This window comes from Protopterus annectens, chromosome 13.part0 (assembly GCF_019279795.1).
Source record: "Protopterus annectens isolate FY-2018-M chromosome 13.part0, PAN1.0, whole genome shotgun sequence".
In the NCBI taxonomy this organism is placed as follows: Eukaryota; Metazoa; Chordata; order Ceratodontiformes; family Protopteridae; genus Protopterus; species Protopterus annectens.
The window spans coordinates 1347823459-1347844386 of record NC_056747.1 but is presented as its reverse complement, the minus strand read 5'-3'; positions in this window follow the sequence as shown (position 1 = coordinate 1347844386).

Sequence of the window (20928 nt, the reverse complement as noted above, 5' to 3'; positions counted from 1 at the left end):
AAGATAAAATTAAATGTTTTAAACCTGATAAGGCCCCTGGCACAGATGGTATTATAATAGGAATATACAAACTATTTCCCACAGCTACTATTTCTCTTCTTCATAAAGCTTTAACAGTAGTACAGTCTGAAAACCTGATACCACCATCCTGGAAGTATTCCTTAATCACCCCCATACTTAAAACTAATAAAAAACTGCAATTCTGTAAATCTTACAGGGTGATTTCCCTATTAAATAATGATTATAAAATATGCCCATACTTGTTGATAGAGTGAAGGTCCCGCTTATGAAAATGATAAATTATAATCAACAGGTTGTATACATTAAAGACACTCACTCAATAATATTAAAAGAATACTAACATTTATTGAATATCTAAATAGACAGGCTGAAGAAGCCTTTTAGTCAGCTTAGACACAGAAAAAGCTTTTGACTCTATCCACTGGGACTATATTTTGGAATATTAAACACATTAGCATTTCCACCATAATTTATTTCTATGATAACAGCTGTTTACGAAGATAATCTTGCTTATGTTAAACTAGGCCCTTTTGTGTCTGACTCCATACCAACAACTAAAGGGACTAAGCAAGGCTATCAACTGTCTCCCATCCTATTTGGTCTTGGTATATACATTTTTGCCTCTTTAATAAGAAATAATCTAAAGATTAAGGGTATTAATGTTTATAGCAATTATAACTCCAAAATAACTCTTTTTTGCAGATGATGTTTTACTCACCCTATCCAATTTAGAGTCTGAATTGCAAGAATTGGACTTAGTTATAAATCATTTACAAGAAATTTCAGAACTTCATTTCAATAGGCAGAAATCTAATCATATTATATTGAATAACAAAGCAAAAACTCATCCTGGTAGCCAAACCTTTATTGGAGGAAAGGTACATTCATTAAATTACTTAGGTATAACCCTAAACAACACTATTGAAGCGACAAGAGAAACCAATTATGAAAAATGTTATGTTTAGTAAATAACATATGTAAGTGGAATAACACATTCTTCACTTTTGAAGATAGGTTGCAAGTAATAAAAATGGTCCTTTTGCCAAAGATTCTCTATGTAGTATTAGCCCTTGGCATACCTCATGGAAATAAATTTACAACAGATTTAAATAAGATTTTATTAAACTTTTTATGGTTCTCTAGAAAGAATAGAATAGCTTATAATCATAACATTAGATATTGGGATAAATGTGGCTTAAAATTTCCAGATATAGAAACTTACATAAGAACCTCACTGCTTAAAGACATCCTAAGGAGGATGAAGTCAAATTATACTTCTAATTGGAAGCCTTTACACTTAGCTATAATTTTAAATGAAAATACATTATTATCAAAAGTTTTTATTAGTGAATCTTCTAATAAACTTTGGTATTTTATTTGCCACTCCATGTAATACAATATTGCAAAACCTATAAAGTCTAATATCATAAACAACACTTTAATAACTTCAGAAAGATAATAAACTCCAATACAAATATTAAAATTTTGTTTGATTTACTTGTTCCCTTCAAAATTGCAAAAAAAAAAAAAAAAAAAAACTTTCCAGATTAAGTTATACTTTAAACTTTTCAATGAATGGGAGAACAATAAATTTGTATGCTGGAACCACTGCATAAGAGACTTAAATGTGCAACACATTATTAAGGAATTCAATCTACAGACACAAGACTGGTTTCTATTGCAAAGTATAGTGAATTATTCAAAGGATCTATGTAGAATTATTAGTAATGCTTTCTATAAAGACCAACCACATTTAATTTGTTATATATTTGAATTATTGTACAATAATTTTAACTTTAACAATATAATTTCTAAACTGTATGGTATACTAATAGGATATAAAACTACACTAACAAAAAGACATTGGAACTCAATAACTAAGGGTTTTTCTCTCAATTATACTTCACTCGAGAAATCCAAATTATTATCTTCTATAAAAATTAACATCCTGGGGACAGTATTGGAGTATTTTTACATGGAAGTTCCTGGATAGAGCCTTTTTAACTTCTGAGAGGGTTGCAAAATTTAATAAAACTAACAACATTATATGTTGGAGATGTTGTTCCCCCATGTAAAGCAGATTAGATCCACATTTTTTAGGACTGTGCCTGGATGAAACAGTTTTGGGATAATATCGAAGTCTTTTTAAAGCATTATTTACAGATAATTTTCTCTAACTAAATCAGTAATATTCTTTAATGTAAATGAAGGTTTTGTAATGAGCAATGCCAACTCATACCCCTTATGGACAATACTAGTGACTGCTATAAAGTGCATAAGAAGAAAATGGAAGTTCACCACTTCTCCAACTATGGAAGATTTTCTGACCATCATTTAAGAAGTGATTTCCAGAGAAACCAAAATGAATGAAGTGAGAATAAATCTGAGAAATTTTGTTAATAATCCTTGGATAAAGATTTCTTTTCTTATTGAAACTTTTTGTAAAGACGCTAACTCTTTCTGAATGATCTGATGTTTATTATGCAAACCTTTTGCTATTGTTTTATAATTTTATCAGTTTTGGGCCTCTGTAGATAGTGTATATAGTTGCTGTGTGTCTTTTTCATTGTTCTTTAATGTTCAAAAATTGCATCCATGATGTTCATATTATTGTTAAAACTATCATTTTCTTACTTCATTAAAAATATTTAATAAAAAAAGACTAAAACTGACTTAAAAATTAACTGTAGTTACAACAAAAAAGTTGTTTATTTAAACTTACCCACTTTACCCAGTAACTTCCAAACTGAAATGAATAAAATAAAAACATAAAAGTATTTAAAACTTTGCAAAACACAAAACATAATAAAAAAGGACTTCACACTGAAATGTAAGTACTTACATCTCTTCTTTTCTGAAAAAAAGTTAAGGGGGAAGGACAATGTTATTAGAGAAAAAGAATGCCCGTGATAATATTTCTACATTATTACAGAAATTATATTTGAACCATAATTATTTGCTCACTTGTGAGATCTTCATTTAGTCCCAGATTATCTTTTTTTAGTAGAGATGGAAAATATAAGAAATAAAACTTATATTATTTAAATAAGCATACAAAATTATTTTAAGGATACATTCTTACTATGGGATGCCAGTGAAAACCAACAAAATTACTATGCTAGATAATGGAAATATTTTTGTTTTGTCTACATATGCCCCTCTCACACTTTTTGCATGTTAAGTTCAGTTAATCATGCTTATCCAACAAATCAATCATAATTTATCTATTATTTATAAGTAGATATTATTGCTGTAAATACTTCTTTAGTCTCCCTGAGGATGAGATCCTCCTTTGCCATTTCTTACTTTTCTTGTCATTTGATATACACCCACACATTTTTAGGTGCAGTTCATTAAGTATCTCAAGCACTTTATTCCATATAGCAGCCAACATTAAATACCACCTTTAGGATAATCTTGCATTAAAACTATATATGCTGTTCAGAAACAATTATTTACCAGCATTAAGTAGAATAAGTGATTCAGAAACACAAATGGTGAGACCATGTTACTGTAGAAACAATTTTGTCTACATGCTATGATATTTATCTCATAATGGTATGCAAATGAGAAGTAATATGCTAATGAGGACCATTAATGTGTAAGTGGCAAAACCAGACATGGTAGAGTAATTTAAAAACATATAAATTTAGCTCGGAGAAGTGTGTCAATCAATTACTCTGATCACAAACATTGCCCAGTGTACTGGACCTTCAATGACACTATGATGCCTGCAGAAGTATTAGTATTAGATGGACAACATGTGTTAGTGGCCAGTTTAAGAGACAGTGTCCATGATGTTGTGAATTGCCACCATCTGCTTTGTGGATGGGACTGCTAACAACTAATGTACCCCCACTTCCATAACCACAACATTGTTGACTGCTACCATGAAAACACAGACAGCATACAGGAATCAGTTACACAGATTCAAAGGGGATGCATAAGAAGCCTAAACCAGTGGACACAAAGGTCTGTGTAGCATTAGCCATCACTGGCTGATGAAGGATACAATACAGTCAAAGTCTTGTGGTCACTGGCCTCATAAATCCAGCACCAATTCCCTAACATAATAGTGCAGCATAGGGAAGAGCATATTTGGTTTTCACTCACAGAGGAGAGAATATTTGACTGCACCCACATCAGCATCAAAGCCACAACTGCTCCACGTAGCAGCTGCTATATCAACCAGAAGAGCTTCCTTTTCATCAGTTGCCAAATAATGTGTAGTGTACTGGATAAGGTAATAGGCAGCACACAGGATAAACTAATGTGCACTGCACAGGATAAGATAATATGCAGTGCACTGGATAAGGTAATATGCACTGCACAGGATAAGGTAATGTACAGTGCATTGGATAATTTAATATGCAGTGGACTGGATAAGGTAATATGCAGTGCACAGGATAGGGTAATGTGCAGTGCAAAGGATAAGGTAACGTAGTGCACAGGATAAGGTTATATGCAATGCACAAGATAAGGTAACATGTAGTGCACAGGATAAGATAATGTGCACTGCACATGATATTATGTACAGTGTGTATGTGTACCACCCAGGCAATCCCCTCAATTCACACATTTGGTACATGTGAAATGTATTCTACCATTTCAGGTGAGGTTTTATTTCAGGTTAATAGGTTCATGTAGTAATAGATAACAAGACACTCATAAGGGTGTCTGCTGTTGCATGTTTCAGGTGATGCCAAATATAGCTTGGAACCATGGCTGATGCCCCCATCTGCAGCCCCCAGATATACTCCTTGGAACCATGGCCTATGAGTCAATCTGTAGACACCAAGCCATGGTGAAGATGAAGGAATACACCACACTGTGATAGGCACAGAACATGCTGGAATACTTGTTAAGACTTTTGAAGACTCATTTAGATTGTGTTGGCACATCTGCTAACAGTCTGCAGTATTCACTGGATATCTGCGATACGTTATTTGTGGTCTATGGCATTCTACATAACACAATGCTATAAAACTAGTTACAAAATGGGAATATCATCATATTGCTGGACAGATCTGTTTCAGTGATGGAGGAGAAGAAATTCCATAGGAAATCATTATAGGGAATAACTGTAATGGAAGTCATTATAGGGAATTGCTATAATTTTACCCCATGTAAGGCAGGTACAGGTGCAATGCTTTGTGGCACTGGGATAGAGGTGGTGTCTGATCCACAGCTATACCCAAGATATGAAGGACACAGATCATGCTATACATTAGTCATTATTGTACCCACAAAGGCTAGAGGGCTGAACACTGCACAGTCATCACCATCCCCTTCATAGGTGAGGTGAGGCAGAATAAGAGAGGACAACAATGCTAAGTTAGGGTAGAGGGTTATATGATGTGTATATGGTAGCCTCACACCTGGATACAGAGTAAAGAAGGCTCAGAGATATTGGATATTGTTATCTATGCTAGCATAACTGGCTGAACTTTTGCATATACTTTGAAGTTTTGTAAATACTTGTAAATAACTGTAAATTACCCTATGTTATATATGCCAGCATGACTAGCTATAATTATGTAAATAAGTGTATGTTTTTTTATTATTACTTTGATTTATGCAGGATGCTTGAATCAAACAATGTTCTTCTGGTTGACCAAATGTACATTTTTTTTTTAAAGAATTCTGAATGTAGGTTATGCCAGTCAGCTGACCTAGATGTGATGTCATAGTGTGCTAGAGCTGAAAGGAATAGAATCTCCTCAGCAGTTGTTTTGTTTACTTCTTTAAGTCTGATATGAGAGAGTAGAAGTCTCATAACAGCTTTCTGTAAATTAAAAAAAAAACGTCTGCTACAAAAGCAGGTTCTGAGTTAGTTAAAGTTCAGTAGTTGTTGTTTTAGTAAGTTGTGAGGAAGCTCTAGCAAGTTTTAACTTTTGAGAACTAGGCAGTGATGTGAGTAGTAGGGGAGGTCAGCAGTGAATTTAGCCAATTTGTTGTAGGTGGATTCTAGTTTTGATAGGAGGGAGGTTTGAAGGTTGGTGAGTATTTGAGACCCATAGAGTAGGCTGGGGAGAGGGTGGCCACAGTGGTGCAGTGGTTAGCTTTGCCACCTCACAGCAAGAGGTTCTCTGGTTCGATCCAGCTGGGGTGCCTTCTGTGTGGAGTCTGCATGTCCTCCCTGTGGTCACGTGGGATTCCTCCGGGTGCTCTGGTTTCCTCCCACATCCCAAAGACATGCTGTAGGTGGATTGGATACTCTGAATTGGCCCTAGGCTGGAGTACATACATGTGTGTGTGCCTTCTGTGGAAGGTTGGGCACCGAGCTGGCAACTCGGCACTGTAAAAACTCCACTGTCAATCATGAGCAGACAGGTGATCCACTGTGGTGATCCCTAACCAGGAAAAGCCAAAAGAAGAAGAAGAAAAAGTTGTTGTTGTTGTTTTCCAGATCAGTAGTTATCACTCAGAGTTTTCCAGAGCTGTTCAGCAATAATTGTAGGAGTTGTTATTCCAGCTGCTGCAGACCAAAAACAGCCTGAAGAGTGGGCATAAATTCTTATCTTGCCTGTCAGAAGTAAAAGTATCATCTTGCCTTGCTGAGTTAATTAGACAGGGACAGTTAATCTTTACATAGTTAGGCAACTATAGTTAGATAATGAGAGTTTTTCTACAATCAGTGTGAAATCTATCCTACATTGTTATTTTCATAATTCCTGTGCGTGAAAATCTGTGGTTTATTAGAATCAGTTATTCAGTGTACACATGTTTTAAATCATTTTATTTATTATTAAATATTGTATTACCTTTTATTGTGGTTGGCTATTTAGAAGTACATGTAGTAACCTGAGAGTGTTTATGCTTATTGTGATAACACCAAGGCCACTCAGGAAAGCCTTGCTGCTTGTATTACATGCTACCATTTATATCAATGTTTATTTGACACATTATAGTTGAACACCCCATTTGAAGGGTATTGTGGTATTTGACTGGTGGCAGCTGTTACCTTGTAATTTGGGAAAGAGGACATATCAGATAAATCTTTGCCAGTCTTCCCCTAGAGTGTTTGTGTGAATATCAGATACTTAGAACTGGGACACAGTGCTCTGCGGTGGTTAGTGTGAAGACTCATTTGGGGACCTGAAGTGAAGCATATAGTCCAGTCCCAGGTTTGGATCCTGTTCCTAGTGTACTCTTAGGAGAAATTGTGCTTCCAGTGATGCTCCCTTACTGGATATAGTGGTGACATTTGTGGCTCCTTAGTTACTGCTCTGAGTTTAAGTGGAATTGTTACAGCTGCCATAGTCTAAAATCTAGCCAGGTGTGCTGTGTGGCCCTGTTGAATAAAGGACTGGAGGTATCCCATTAAGTCGGTACTGTATTTTTATGGATTTTGGGGTTGCTACCTTGTTAACTGGGGTAGAACACTGATTCACACTGATCTTTTTTAACCCTGGAGCACTGTCTGGTTAATTGACTTGTTTACAGTCTTACCATAAGCATATGGAGGCTGAGAGAATCAAACCCTGAACAACAAGAAGCAGTTTAACAAAACAGCCTTAATCGGCTGTGCCAGCTGTCATTTTAAATGGTGGAGCATGTACGAGATCTCCAATCTGGTCCCCATGTGTGGAGGCAGTACAGGGTCAACATCCATGACCCTTCAAATGAACACAACTACAACTACACATGAAATTCAGTAGACCAACAGAGAAAAAGAAGGATATAGAACTGTGGGACCCAGAATGGTTTGCTTTGTGGAGTATCCCCATGGTGGAGCCAGACGTGTGTTGGCATGTCCATGGAGGTGTCTTAACCTAGGACAGGAGGCAGCCATTAACAAAGGGGACAGTGATGTAGTCACTGGGACATGTGTCCCATCTGTGTAAAACTGACTTTTTGCCCATGTACTATGTGTGTTGCCTTTTGCTTGGCTATGGTGGGAATTCACCAGTATCCTAATGTAAAGGGCATTGGATGTGAACATGATCCCCAATGACTTTAGCACATGTGTTTGCTCTAAGTCACTATGTCCCATGTCCCACACAGTTCCTGCACTGGTTGCAGTTCTTCACACAGGCCATGCATCACAGTCACTGGTGTGCTTAGTTGTTGTCTGTGCCTGAATAAGTGATCTGCACATCCTAAGAGTGATACTAAAGGCAACACGCTAGGTCAGGGAATGTTCTGCAGGCACATATTGCCCTATATTAGGTACACACTCCTTGGAAGCAGTGTAGCTTATGGATGCCATATGTGGTGGTTACATCTGTGTAGCCTGTGTGGGCCTAACATGGACAGGTTATCCAGTGTTAAACTCCGGGGATGCCAGAGGTTCATCCTGCCACTCCTCTGGCAGCACTGGTGTAAATGGATGTGTGTGCATGTGTGTGTGTGTGTGTGTGTGTGTGTGTGTGTGTGTGTGTGTGTGTGTGTGTGTGTGTCCTCCAATGTTAATATTGGTGACAATGCCACTGTGCTTTTAGAGTGTGTCATATTCAGGGTGCCATCATAATTTACCACAGGTGATATGCTGTCATCAGGTATATCTGTTGTGTTGAATGCTCCACCAGTGGATCTAGTGAAAGCATAAAGATAACAAATCTGTGGCAGTGCTGGAATACATGTGATGTCCCCTGCCACTATGTGGCACACATACTGCTTCCTGCTGAAGATGCAGTTAACCCACAGACACATACCTCAGACAGGGACACTAGGACCTCGTATACCTCTGTGAGACACCTCTGTGTTGGTGGCGCACTGCTTGTGGTGGAGCTATCTGTGGCAATCTCTTGTGACATAGTCAAGGAGTGCAGTATATGGTATCAGTGATCCTGTGCTGCACCTACACTGCAGTCGTATAATGGCTTCCCACAACTCCGATGTCTTGCATGACTTTCTTCCACACCTTGAGCTGGAATGCCATGTGTGCTTTCCCGATGTCGAGGATATGCATGCTGAGAACACGTCTGTGTATGTGTGTGTCTTTGTGTGTGTGTGTATGTGCATGGCCTACAGTACCACATCTATCTCCACTGCAGTGTACGTTTCCAGATGTTGCCATTTCTTCAGTCTTACAGAATATTTTAGCCTGTGGGTGACACATGTATAAAGGTGAATGTGAATGCTTGTCTGTCCATGGCAAACACAAATGATCTCAGCACATTCAGCTTGATTCCACTTGTTGGACAAAAATCTGTGTACAACTGTGCCATGAGCATTCACTCCCTCTGCCACACTGCACTCCGTAATGGGCATGGTACCAGTCTCCATGCATCTCTTATGGCAGGTGTGTCAGTCTGTGTCAGGATAGTACAGTGTGTAAGGGTAAGTCTCGCCCTCAGATGGTCAGTAACCAGATATACTCTCATGCTCACCACCATGATGGAGTGAACCCCAGCAGCAGAGCATAACTTGACATGTCTTTGTGCTGCCCACATACTCATGTGGCTTCCATGCCACCTTTTTGTGTATCCTGCAGTCCTGTGGTTCATTATCAGTTGTACTGTCTGTTGTCAGTATGTCTATACTGTAGTGTAATCTGTTATAGGTTTGTAGTTGTGCACTAGGCTAATGATTACTGGAGTCCTTCTAAGCCTAGCCATGCATCTCAAATCTCTGGCAAGTTCTGGTACTCTTGGTAAACAGTGACCAGAAATGAGAATCAAACTCTGTACCTTGTGTTTGCGAGGCAAATATCTTAAGCATTAACCATTAAGCCAACTCCCAATTCATTATCTAGTTCTGCTTTGCCATTTCTACATTTTGTATCATAATATTGTCTCCCACAGCATGGTGACTGCAGTTTTCATTGCACTACAATAAGCCTTATGGCATGGTGGTAACACTAATGAAGTGATAGAGCTTTGTTTTCTCTGAACTGCTTACATAACACAATGTATTATCAGCCACAGGCAGAGCTGCCATGCTCATCCATGTTCATTCCTATGCTAGCAGGGTATGTGTACACTCTGCTCCACATATGGACACTTTGTAGCTCAAAGTGCCACCTGCCTATGCTAATGATCCATGCTAGGAAGGTATATGTACACTCTGCTACACATATGGACACTTTGTAGCTCATAGAGTCACCTGTCTACGCTAATGGCTCATTATATCATCCTCCTGTGCTGTTTGATGATACAAAGCATGAGGTGTCATAGCATGTAGCCATGCACTTTAGGCTACTGATATCCACCTTGCTCTGGCATAAAGACTAGACATGGCAGGTCTCCCATCTGGTCCAGGAAGAAAAAAAATATTACAGCACCAGATGCATAAGAATTATAAGGGAACACCTACTGGAGGGCCTATGATGACCCCTTGCATAAGATCAATGCCTGGCACCAGCTTGTCAGGGCAGTGAGTGATGTCACTGGTCAGAGGGAGAGGTTGTGAAAAGCAGCACTATTTTTTTATAAGCAGCCTGTCACTGGTTTTCAGTACATTGTTCTGAGTGTAACTGTGTTCTTGTCTTGTGTTAACAGGGATGGATTGTACTGAGTACTTCTTTACCTGTATCTTATAGTGCCATGATTGTACTGAGTACTTCTTTGATTGTATGTTTTAGTGCCATGATTGTTCTGAGTACTTCTCTGATTGTATGTTATAGTGCCACGATTGTACTGAGTACTTCTTTGATTGTATCTTATAGTGCCACAGTTTTACTGAGTACTTTTTTATTGTACCTTATAGTGCCACGATTGTACTGAGTACTTCTTTGATTGTATCTTTTAGTGCCATGATTGACTGAGTACTTATTTAACTGTATCTTATAGTGCTACAAGTGTACTGAATTTTTATTTAACTCTACCTTATAGTGCCATGATTGTACTGAATACTTCTTTGATTGTATCTTATAGTGCCACAATTGTACTGAGTACTTCTTTGATTGTATCTTATAGTGCCATGATTGTACTGAGTACTTCTTTGATTGTATCTTATAGTGCCATGATTGTACTGAGTACTTCTTTGATTGTATCTTATAGTGCCATGATTGTACTGAGTACTTCTTTGATTGTATCTTATAGTGCCACAATTGTACTGAGTACTTCTTTGATTGTATCTTATAGTGCCATGATTGTACTGAGTACTTCTTTGATTGTATCTTATAGTGCCATGATTGTACTGAGTACTTCTTTGATTGTATCTTATAGTGCTATGATTGTACTGAGTACTTCTTTGATTGTATCTTATAGTGCCATGATTGTACTGAGTACTTCTTTGATTGTATCTTATAGTGCCTTGATTGTACTGAGTACTTCTTTGATTGTATCTTTTAGTGCCATGATTGACTGAGTACCTATTTAACTGTATCTTATAGTGCTACAAGTGTACTGAATTTTTATTTAACTCTACCTTATAGTGCCATGATTGTACTGAATACTTCTTTGATTGTATCTTATAGTGTTACAAAAGGTGGCAACAAGTCATGATGTCTGCTTGATGAAGCAGCACAGGGTACTGAGTACTTCTTTGATTGTATCTTATAGTGCCATGATTGTACTGAGTACTTCTTTGATTGTATCTTATAGTGCCACAATTGTACTGAGTACTTCTTTGATTGTATCTTATAGTGCCACAATTGTACTGAGTACTTCTTTGATTGTATCTTATAGTGCCATGATTGTACTGAGTACTTCTTTGATTGTATCTTATAGTGCCATGATTGTACAGAGTACTTCTTTGATTGTATCTTATAATGCCATGATTGTGCTGGGTACTTCTTTGATTGTATCTTATAGTGCCACGATTGTAATGAGTACTTCTTTGATTGTATCTTATAGTGCCACGATTGCACTACGTACGTCTTTGATTGTATCTTATAGTGCCACGATTGTACTGAGTACTTCTTTGATTGTATCTTTTAGTGCCATGATTGACTGAGTACTTATTTAACTGTATCTTATAGTGCTACAAGTGTACTGAGTTTTTATTTAACTCTACCTGATAGTGTCATGATTGTACTGAATACTTCTTTGATTGTATCTTATAGTGCCATGATTCTATTGAGTATTATTTTGATTGTATCTTATAGTGCCTTGATTGTACTGTGTACTTCTTTGATTGTATCTTATAGTACCATGATTCTATTGAGTATTATTTTGATTGTATCGTATAGTGCTACAAAAGGTGGCAACAAGTCATGATGTCTGCCTGATGAAGCAGCACACGTTCTCTGTGTAGTAGGGTAAATGTTGTAGGTGGTTATTATATCATTTAAAGTAAGGATTAATGTGCCTTGTACATAATGTCTTGCATTTTTCCTCTCTAATTTTCTCAGGATGAGGTATGATGCAGGAGGAGGAGGTGATGTAGTGGCCACCTGGGTGCACAGTAGGCAGCATGCCCAATGCTGAGTCACCAGCAGCTCCTAGGCCTTGTTTTCTACAGGGAATGATAGTTCCCCTATGGAAGATGACCTGGAGGGCTTGATGATGCCCCCTGTAGTCATTCCTTAAGTAGAGAACACTGGCACCACTCATGGAGTTCTGTGGAGGCCCCTGGGGTCAGCTGGAGGCAGATGTAGCAGCTGGTAATAGCAGAAACGGTCTGATTTCTATAGAACCTGTATTGTTATCCCACAGCATCTTCTTATGTGGATAAGAGACTCACATAGCCAGCCAACTCATCAGGCCACCAAATGGCAATGACTACTAGGAAGTCAGCCATGGATATGAAAGCCACCTGGGTGAGTTCTCCTATGGGTTGGGCTTGCTAGCCCACTATTCCCTCCATCATGTTCTTTTTCTTTCTAGTGTCTTACCCCCCATGCCCTGTGTGCATTCCAACTACCCCGTCCCCAGCTGAGCTTCCTTAGTCTATTTCCAGAGTGCTGCTCTACCTTTTGTTTCCCACTGTCCACTGTCTGTGTCCATCTTTGTTTAAGTACTGTCCACTGTCCACTGTCTGCTGTCTGTGTCTATCTGTTTACCGACTGTCCACTGCCTGCTGTCTGTCTCTATCTGTGTTTACCCACTGTCCACTGCCTGCTGTCTGTCTCTATCTGTGTTTACCCACTGTCCACTGCCTGCTGTCTGTGTCTATCTGTGTTTACCCACTGTCCACTGCCTGCTGTCTGTCTCTATCTGTGTTTACCCACTGTCCACTGCCTGCTGTCTGTCTCTATCTGTGTTTACCCACTGTCCACTGCCTGCTGTCTGTGTCCATCTGTGTTTATTTCATATTGTTTTTCCTGCACCCTCTACCCTCAGTATTCCCTCCTTGTGTACCACAGATGCTCCTTAATACCCCCTCTGTATATTGCCCCTGACTGCTCTCCATCTTTTCCCTGCAGATTACCGGTGTGTGTTCTACATATGGGGTGCCTCACAGTTGCAACATGGGCTTTGTGAGCCACCTATAGGGGCTACAGCAAAGGGCCAGCTCACTCCATCACTGGAAAGGCAAGGAAAGGGCAATGTAGTCATGCTAATGCTCCTGAAACATTTCGAGCAGTGCGGTCATGTTGTAGATCTGTCTAAATACCCCTTTAACCTATTGTTGTAAAAAGTATTCACATTACTGCCTATTTATATTTTGCTGCAACATTTTAAGTGTTGTCGTTCTGATACTAGATTTAACTTCAGCAATTGCCTTAATGAGGTGCTGCAAGGTGATCTAGCATGAAGGCACACAGTATCGTGTAGGCATTCTAGGGGAGAAACATATGCTCATTAGCCATGTGCTCTTTGTTCCTTGGAATTTTCTGCAGGAAGGCATCTACATGGCTAAGTGATTTAAGACATTACTCAGCTGTATAGATCAGCATGGCCTTCCCCACCAATTTCATTGTGTTTGCCATGTTCAACTACCTGTCATGGCCACTATAAAGACAGCAGCCACTAGATGCAAGGGAGAACACATTTGATAAGTGCCTTAGTGGCATTTCGGGTATCGGGAAGAATAACTGGACACCATAGATTATACTTTATGTAAGTGTCATAATGACACCAGGTAGGATCTGTTGTATTGAGAATCACTAGACATCAAGAAGACATGTAGAACTGCTCTGCCTTAATGGCACTGACTTCAGGACATGGATTGGAAGTGAGGGGAGCCACAGGATGGCAGACATGTCAAAATCACACCATGACAGTGTTGTCTGTGTGTGTGTGTGTGTGTGTGTGTGTGTGTGTGTGTGTGTGTGTGTGTGTGTGTGTGTGTGTGTGTGCATGTGTATGTGGATTTACCTTTGGTTGTGTGTATTGCAATAGGGTGAGCAACAATTGTCTGAACAACAGTTTGCGAACCTCACAACCGCCGAACGGAAAAAGGTTCGAATGTGCAATGAGCAAATGCACATTGACATTCGCTCATTGCACATTTGGTATTTTGGAGCAGATTGACCTATAGTGGGGATCGTAAATGGTCCCTTTCCCCACTGTAGTGCGATCTCGGAGTCAGAATATTAAAGTAGGGGGGTGTGGGGGGGTAAAGGGCACCTTGCCTCCCTGCTTTAAACCTAATTACGTTTTTATTTCGACATTAATGTTTGAAAAACAGTGAATCTGCTTTTCAATTTGCTGTTTTTCGAACATTAAGGACTATCGCTTTCACTCTCGTGGTTACAAGTCACTCATATGAGCATTTCAACCACTATGATTCGGCTTTGTAAAGGTAAACCATGTGTGTGTGTGTGTGTCTGTGTTTGTGTGTGTGTGTGCGTGTGTATGCGTGCTTGTGTTTGCGTGTGTGTATGTGTGTGTGTGTGTGTGTGTGTGTGTGTGTGTGTGTGTGTGTGTGTGTGTGTGTGTGTGTCTGCGTGCTTGTGTTTGTGTGTGCATATAGGGGGTGTTTGTGTGTGCATGAGTGTGTGTGAGTGTGGGTGTGTTTGTGTGGGGTATGTGTGCATGCTTGTGTGTGTGTGTGTGTGTGTGTGTGTGTATGTTTGTGTGTGTGTGTGTGTGCGTGTGTGTGCGTGTGTTTGCGTGTGTTTCTGTGTGTGTATGTATGTGTGTGTGAGAATGCATGCACATATGTGTGTGTGTGTGTGTGTGAGTGTGCTTGTGTGTTTGTGTGTGCAAGCATGTGTGCGTGTATTCATGCTTGTGTGTATGTGTGTACATGCATGCGTATGTTTGTGTGTGCATGTGTGTCGGTGTGTGTGGGTGTGTGCGCATGGATGCGTGAGTATGTCAATGTGCGCGCGCGCGTGTGTGTGTGTGTGGGCGGGGGTGTGCATGCATACGTGTGTGCGCGCGCGCGTGTGTGTGCGCATGTGTGTGTGTGTGCGTGTGTATGTGTGTGTATGAGTGTGCATGTCTGCGTGTGTGTGTGTGCGTGTGTGTGTGTGTGTGTGTGTGCGTGCATGTGTGTGCGTGTGTGTGTGTGTGTGTGTGTGTGTGTGTGTGTGTGTGTGTTTGTGAAGTTCATGAAGTTTTATTTCTATAGTCAGGTGACATGAAAGAACTAAAAGATATAATCAACCAAATGACAAATTAAGCTATTTTTTTTTTTTTTATATATTTTGGAGTCGAAAAGACTAAACGTATAAACAACCAAATAAAAAATAAAGCTAATTTTTTGTTTTATATTTTGGAGTCAAAAAGACTAAAAGTAATGCACTTTTAGACATTTTTATTTCCAGAAATTTGGAAACAGAGATAGTCTCAGAAAGGATGTTGCTAGCAATGGTTATCTCTCCTACAATACTGTCAATCCTAGGTTTCTGCTGTTAAAAGTCAAATAGTGAGAGCTAGTTAACGCAACATGTTTATCAAAGATTTAAATGATGAAACAAATTTTTTAATTTCTAAATTTCAGAAGAGAGGGTGCCTTGTAGGTTTTATTATGAACCTTGCAGAAGAAGTAGTTTTAGAAAAAAATGAAAGATATAAACCACTGACTGAAGGGTAAGTTGACCCTCTATAAAAAATAAAAGTCAAGATTTAGGTGTTATTTTAACCTACAGTCTGAACTTTTACAGGTATTATAGAAGTGATCGGTAATAACTGCTGAATCCTTACAGTTTGTAATAACTTTAAAGCAGTATTTAGGTTAATACCAGTTTTTATTACTAGAAGGGAACAGAATTTGAAAGGTATTTTTGAAAATAAAAAAAGCACAGTAGAATTAGAGGAACTTATATCTGTAATATATGTAAACAATGGAAATCTATTTATAATAGTCACCCTTTCTTTTTTTCAAATACAAAAAAATGTTAAGGCAGTCCTAAGCCTTTCAACTGCCCTTCACTTTTGTATTATATGGAACAGGGCTCTCTGTCTGTGATGCATTCTATGTGGGGTATATAAAAACTTTCTAGGATTTATGAATAGCACTATGATAATTTTAAAGGTAATAACAAGGCCACATTATACATGTATAGCCTAAACTGTATGAATTTTAAAAGGTTTATGTTTTATTTTACAATTGTTATTGAAGATGATTGACAGAATGGAACAATTTGTCTGATCATAAAAGACTATAAATAACTAGTTATGAATGCTTCAGTCCTTCCTGGTTTGAATGATCATTTAAATGTCAAAGTTTTCAAACACTGGAGCATCTCAGTTTATATTAAAGGCAGGTCATACTTATTCAATTCAACCTTTGCACTTTTTTGAAAAAGTCACATATGCAATGGATGAAGACCCACCTCAACCTGGCCAAGACTTTAAACACTACCCCCAACTCAGGCATAGAAGAAATGCTTAATAACTAATCAAAACCCTACTAGAAATGGCAAAAGAACAATCAAAGAGTCAGTACTAGCCTGAATCTTAACTAGCCATCCCAACAGCGCACAGATCTCTGGCTATCTACCCGACAGTCTCAATGATCACCTCCCAACTTTTCTTCTCAGACAACTATTAAACCCCTCTAAAATCCCAAAATACCATTAAATCTGCAACACCAAAAACTTCAATGCTCTAGAATTTACAACCTTAGAAATAGTAATTGGAACCCAGTAAACTTTCTCCATCTAGACGAAGGAGTACATTAACCCCACCTTCATCAGCATCTTAAATCAACTAGCTCCCCCAGAACCATATGTATCAAACCAAACTATACTTCCTGGCTTACTAAATCAACCAGATCTAGGATAAAAATAAGAGACAGAGCCTGGGATAAATGGACTAAGGAAAAAACCACCGCAAACCGTCAAAAATACCTAGAACTTAGAAACTCAGTCAAAAAACAGTGCAGGCAACACAAAAAAGACTGCTATAATAACATCCAAATAAAACATCAGAAAAATCCCCAAAAGTTTTGGTCTGCCATTAATAAAGTATTGCACCCAGGCAATACTGACACCCCAGCCAAAAACGTACCCAATTCCAAAGATGATATTCCAACCCAGTTTAACAAATACTTCACCGAATCCATATTAAACCTTATAAATACTAACATCACTACCACCCTCCCTCCACCAAGTAACAATCCCAGCTGCTTTTAATTCCATCCAGTCCCTACTACTACCATAGAAAATGTCTTAAAAAACTCAAGCTGACTACTTTGGCCACAAACAACCTACCAGTAGAATATCTGAAATTAGCCACCGATGCCATCTCAGTCTCCATGACCATCTCAATAGACTGCTCTATCACTGAAAATAAAACACCTAAACTCTGGAAAATAGCACATGTAATTCTACCTCATAAAGGAGGTAACTCTAAAGACTTTTCTATCGTCCCATAGTCATACTGTTCCCCCTTTCAAAAATCTTGGATAAATGCATTCATTCACATCTTCTAGAAAACCTATTAACAATCAATCTCTTAACTCTCACCCAACATGGTTTCTGACCTAATCATAGTACCACTACATCACTAATGAGTTTTACCTACACCATTAACCAGTTTTGTACTGAAGGAAATCTAGTTTCCTCAACATTTCTGGATCTGTCAAAGGCAGTTGACACTGTATTCCATTCCAAACTCTTAAATGCCATAGCTGATTTAAGCCTCAGCCAGACAGCACTAGCATCCTTTAAAGACCATCTGAATGGCCGTCAACAAGAAGTATTACCGCAACAAAACCTCTGCCCTCTTCTTCCTGTAACCATAGGAGTCCCACAAGGTTCTATCCTTGGCCCACTCCTCTTCACAATCCTTACTAACAAACTTTATACAGCTACAAAAGGTTCCACACTCATACAATATGCAGATGATTCAACCCTTATATGTGCCACTCCTACCCTCCAACAACTAGAACAAATTACCCAACAGTCATTTGCAGCTATTGAAGCTTGGCTAACTAATACCCAACTAATTTTGAATCCCCAAAAAACACAACTAATCCTATTTCACCCTACTAGAGCCCCTGATACTCCCCAGCATTCAAAATAATCTCAGTCAATAATACCACTATAACCACTTCCCAGTACTAAGCTATTAGGGGTTACAATTGACCATAATTTGCTATTTGATGCTCACATCTCACAGTCCATTAAAAAAGTACATAAAAAACTAGGGCGCCTATACAGGAGTAAACACTATCTCACAGCTGACACTAGCGTTACTATTGCTAGAACTCACCTTACGTCAACCATACTTTACACATCCCCAATCCTTACCAACATTAGAAAGGCTGATATGACTAAACTAGAAAATGGTCACAATAAAATAGTAAAACTTGCAACAGGTGCTAACTATAGATCCCACCACTGCTACTCTGTTAGAAAACTTTCATGGCTTGAATTCCCCTCACTGCTAAAATACAATCAGCTCAAAATGGCCCACCATATTATAAACCAGCCTGAAAAAACTCCAGCCCTAAAGAACATACTAACAAACTACTCCAATAAACGTCTTCTTCGCTCTAGCAATAAGGCACTATTAGAAATAACAAAAAGCAGAAATCACGCTGGAGATTCCTTATACTCCTGTTACATCATCAAGCCTGGCATAGTCTTCCATTAGACATCAAAAGAAATGCTAACATTGAACAATTCAAAACTACTAAAAGCCCACCATGCCCATGTAGTGAACCAAGATAAAAAAACTACTAAATTAAAAATAACCATAACACCATCTAACTCATACCACACTAGACAAATAATTTAAAAAAGTTAATACTTCTAGTCTCCGCTACTATCATCGTATGTAGTTTAACTAAAATCCCTTCTAGCTCCATCCCTGGAACCTCCCTACATACTTATCAAGTATCTTCTGTTCCTCCACACATCTCTTACTTAGTCCCACAGCCAATGTACACAGCTGTTAACTAACCTGGTAAAGCCTGCACTAAAGTAACCAGCTAGAACAGAACTACCTATACAACTTTTTCTTCTCCTCAATAGTAACCTCAGCTACTGGTCTATATTTTTTCTTCCCTGCCTAATATTCTATCAACTGTAACATGCTTTTCTTCTCAAAATGAAATTAACTTCTTTATAGTTTTGCTTACAAAATATTATGTAATATGTTAAACTTGTTAACTTCTCGTTTGTAAAATTGTTAACTTTTAATTCTTTGTATATCTTAGAGCTTTTCTCCCCAGGCCTCCACTGAAAATGGACATGTTGTCCAGTTAAAATTTCCCTGTAAACAAATGTAAAATAATTATTAATAAATTAACAAACTAGGAATGAATCCTTATGTCACTTGATGGATTGCCAGCTGTTTCATAGATAGAAAGCAGAATATCACAATAAGGGAAATGACCTCCACTTAAAGTCACCAGTGGTGTCCCCAGAGATCAGTGTTCGGACCGCTCCTTTCTGGCATCTTCTTCTCAGAAGTGAAAGCCAGTCCTAAATGCCTCTAGCTGACTAAGTCTGCAGATGACAGCAAACCAGGTGCAGTTACTGAATCCTCCAAATCTTAGCCATGCTGCAGTAAGGCTTGTCCCAAACAAATAACTGGTGTCAAAATCATAGTCTAAAGCTAAATGTCAGGAAATGCATTATCGTACCCTTTGGGAAGTCATCTACCCCAGGGAACAATCACACTGATAATACACCCATAAGAGTTGATTCACTTGTACGGGATCTAGGAACGTATGTGGACAGCTACCTGTCACTCAACCAACATGTCCACTGTGGTGAGGACGTCCTTCTGTATTGTGCAGCTCATTAGTAAAGGCATTCTAGGCCCAAGGATGACATTGCTCCCCCTTTGCTCGGCTCTTATGGCCAATCACTGAGTATCACTGAGCGTAACACCCCACTTGGCAGATATCAGACCAAACACATGCAACGAGTAGAACACCCACAGAGATACCTTACAGAAAGTATACTGTGCTTAAACAATTTGTCCTAAATGGACCACCTCAAAACCCTGTTACTTTACTCAGTCTCTTACAGACTGCCATGAGGTGACCTGTGTCTGGCACACAAGGTATCATCTGACCCAGTACTGATGGAGCTACTACACATCAATAAGTCAAATGGCACCAGAAATACATGTTCCAGAGATCTGACTATTTTCTACAGCATCAACAGAATGGTTTGGAGGGACAGGTATATCTTACAGAGGGTACCACTGCTCTGGGACAGACTTAACATCCATGCAAAACAAAGCTGATCCCTGCCTAAATTCAGGCACTGTGTAGACTCACCAAACACTCCAAAGCCCAAGTCTCAATTCCACTGAGAATACAAAGTCCAACTCAATGTAAATGAAAAAATACAAATTTATTTTAAGCCATTAAAACCATATGCTTTTCGTCGGCTAACAGTCCGACTTCTTCAGAAAGAACAAACAAGCAAACAGTGCCTCCCCTTCACTGAGAACATTTAAACAGTTCACTAATTGAGAATAGCAAGTCACATAATTGAACCTCATCTGAATTAAAGTCCCAGCAGTAAAAAAGCACTAGGGGAACAATGAACAACGAAATGCTCATGTAATAATGATACAATACCAAAACGTTAAAACCATATTACATGCAAAACAGATTGCCAGGTAAAACAGTGTGTACATACACACTTGACAAATCTAGAACATGTAAGTAAATAAAGGTTTTGATTTTGATCATAAAAATGGAATATTTAAAAGTTTA